At 59.8% G+C, this 3,319-nt stretch overlaps 1 protein-coding gene across 1 annotated transcript in view; it reads left to right on the top strand.

Annotated features, from left to right (window-relative positions):
* Positions 1-3,319, top strand: part of SEMA7A (semaphorin 7A, GPI membrane anchor (John Milton Hagen blood group)) — a 24,394-nt gene that overhangs the window by 10,273 nt on the left and 10,802 nt on the right. The gene's annotated exons all lie outside the window — the stretch shown is intronic.

Here is a 3,319-nt window from a genome sequence, read left to right on the forward strand (position 1 = left end):
GATTGGTTCCCACAGGATCTGAGCCCCAGGGATGGCCTGGCTGGGGGCCTGATGGGGGAGGGCTGCCCCCCTGACACCCGGCCATCTTCTTGACCCTCATTTCTATCTGGTGCTGGGCCTAGTGAGGAAGGTGGGGGCTCAGGGGGCCACGGAGTCTAGCTGGGTACAGGGCAGCCTGAGTGTGCCCTTTCTTGGTCCAGAAGGAGCCAGGATTGGCAAAGAATCACATGGGGGTAGGGGGCTTGTGCCTGGCTTGCCTCTGGGGCCATGCCTATCCCGTGTGTCCCTAGCCCTCTCCCCTGCCTGAACCCCTGGTTATTCTGGGAGCTTTTAGCTACCACTTAGTCAGCCACTAATGCGTCAGGCTGGGGAGTGAGGGGGGAGACACGGTGCCAGACGGTGCTCCTTTTAGACTTCCAGGATAGGAAGTGGGGAGGGGGGGCGTGGTGCTGGTCAGACAGGGCGACCTGGGGTGGGGGGGACGCTGGAGGAGAGGAGGCTCTTTGGATCCTGGCCCTGCTCATTGGAAAGAGAAGGCAGCTCCGGAGACTGAAGGGCGCGGGTTGGTGTAGCCTTGGTCCCCTGCCTTGCCCTTCCCCATCACCACCTGGGGGCCTCAGCCCCCCTTCCCATTCTCCTCTCTTTAGTCTCTCTACCCACCACACAGCTTCCCCACCTTTGCTCAGGCTGTTTCCACTGCCTAGAATTCTCTTGCTGCCTGTTTCTGACCCATCTAGCATAGGTCTGTCTGCCTTCTCCATCCTTTTGGATTCCTAAGGAAGCAAGAAGACGTATTTAGGGATGCAAAACTGAATCTCTTTAGGAGCAGGCCCCGGCCTTGCTCAACCCCTGCTGGAGTGGAGCCTTGAATGCCACCCCCTCCCCTCTTGGTGCCAAGGGGCCACAGATCCTGGCCTCCAAGACTTGGTGCTGCCTTCACTTCCAGGCAGCCCTCCTGCCCCTGAGCCCCCCAGCCCCCGCTCCTGTGACCTGAACAAAGCTTCCTTTCATGTATTCATCGAGCTGCTGCCTCTCAGACACTTCCCCTGCACAATCAGGCCCTTTGAGGGCCTCAGGCAGTGCGGGAGCCGGGCTGGGTAGGGAAAGAGCCAAGGCCTCGTCCTGGGGCCGAGCTGGTGCCATCTCCCCCATACACATCACCAGGCGCAGAGCTGGGAGGGGCAGGGGCCTCGGGGTCAAGGGAGGCAATGCTCCTGGGCTCCTGTTTCTTCCCTAAGATGAGGTAAGCAGTTCCTGCCTCCCTCTCACTCCCGACCCCGACAGCCACAGCCAGGATTTGAGCGCAGCGGGGCTCACGCTTGCAGATCTGTGCAGGGCTGTCCTGTCATGCTATACCCAGCAGCACCCCCATACACATCCAGCAGCCCCTCAGCCTCCATGCAGCCCTCACCCTCCCTGTGTGTTCTCAGCGATACCTTGTGAGCAGCCCGGGGTCTGTACCAGTTTTGCTTGAGCGCCATGGAGACTTGCTTTGGTGTGGCTGTTTCACCCCTCCAACTGGGTTCCAGGGTAGGGCCGGGCCTCCCTGCTGAGCTTGCTCTCCAGGGCCAGGCCACGGCTCTCCCATCAGACTAGACCGCCCAGGCTGTTTCCCATCAGACTAGTCTCTTCCTCACTTGGATGGCCCTGTGACCCCAGACACAGGCTCCCTCGGGGCCCCTCCTGTGCCCCTTCCTCCACGACTAGGGCTGAGCATTGGCTGTGCAGACCCCTCCTCTGAGGCCGTGAGCTGAGGTGACTGTTTGGAGGTGGCCAGTGTGACCTCAGCCTGGGGCTCCTCCCTTTTGTCCTCTGGAAGGCCTCAGATCTCAGGTTCCAGTCCCGTGCCTTCAGGCCCAGACAGGTAGCTTTTTCTGGCCGCCTGGCCGTCTCGGGGAGTAGGTGGGGAGCCGGGGCTACAGACTGTCTCGATTCCGGGTTAGGCTGCAGGGCTGGTGGTGGCTGCTCAGGCTGCGGGAGAAAGGGGAGCCGGAGCCAGGGCGCTGAGTCAGGAAAACCTTGTGTCTCTCCCCAGCCCTCTAACACTCTAATTTTATCCCAGCTGCTGGGGAAGGGGAGCCTGCCAGCCCTGGGTGAGCCCTCACCAGGTGAACCCAAGGGCCGTGAGCTCAGCGTTTCTCTGTGGCCCGCAGTGCTGGCGTCTTCGTGAACGTTCCTGTCTACCGACACTCAGTCTGAATGAGCCAGAATCTCCTGCCTCCAATGCGACCTTGAGCTAGAGTGTCCCTGAAGGCCCTTGGTTCTGGCCTCTATACAGTGAGCTGGGCCACAGCTGAGGTGGAGTCTGAGAATAGCCCGCTTGCTCCTGTGACCTGGCCATGCAAGAATGTATCTTAAGGAAAGGGAGTGAGAATGGAGAGGGTGGGCGTTGCAGGGTGGATAGGGCGCTCTGTCCCTGCTGAATGCAGAATCAGGAGGAATGGCTCAAATGGCACCGAGAGGGATTGGGGGCAAAGTCAAGGACAGGGCAGTTCTTTTCTGTCTGGGCTGAGGGTGTCCTGCTTGGGTGTCACTGCCTGCTGCCCTTGAGTTTGCTGCAGCTGAATAAACAGTGATCAGGCTGAGGGCACGGGCTGGTCGGAGGTGGGATGATGCTAGTTATGGCTGATTGCTGGGGGCGCCGCCACAGGCTGTCCCATTCCTATAATTTAGCCCTGCAACCAGGACGACCTCAGCGATGTCACCGGAGATGAGACATCTTCTCCCCGGAGGCAGTGGCTGCAGAAGGTTTCTTTTTTGGGCAAAACTGTCCCAATCAGCCCTTCTACTTAAAGGCCCAGGCTATGCTCCGTGAAGGGCCCCCATCCCAGAGTTGCGGGGAAGTAGGGGCTGGTCATCCCCCCGGGAGTGAGCTGGCATCCTTGTGAAACCAGGCCAGGGCAGTCCAGGGCAGAGCCCAGCTTTGGGGCAGAAGCTCTGGTCCCTGGCCTGCTACTGCCCGTGTGAGTTTGGGCTGCCCCTCTCTGAACCTTTGTATTTCCATCTCTAAAATGGGAGGAACTGGACATTAAGATTCCTTTCTGGCTCTTGATCCTTACTGACCTGCTCACTCAGGGGATAGGGTAGGTTGGAAAGGGTCAGAGAGGGCCTCCTGAAGGAGGGGAGAGGGTTCTGAGCAAAGTGATTCCTGCGAGCCTGAACTGTCCATGGGGTTCTTAGAGGCCTTACTACCTGAGGGAGGTGGAGGTGACTGCTTGCTCTGTCCTAGGCAGCAGAGAGCCTCAGAGCAGAGTTGGGGGACCTCCTTTCCAAGCCCAGCCCTCTTGGGAGCAGCAGAGTGTGTGTGTGTTTGCGGGGG

Source organism: Bison bison, unplaced genomic scaffold (assembly GCF_000754665.1).
Source record: "Bison bison bison isolate TAMUID 2011002044 unplaced genomic scaffold, Bison_UMD1.0 scf7180017864181, whole genome shotgun sequence".
NCBI lineage: Eukaryota > Metazoa > Chordata > Mammalia > Artiodactyla > Bovidae > Bison > Bison bison.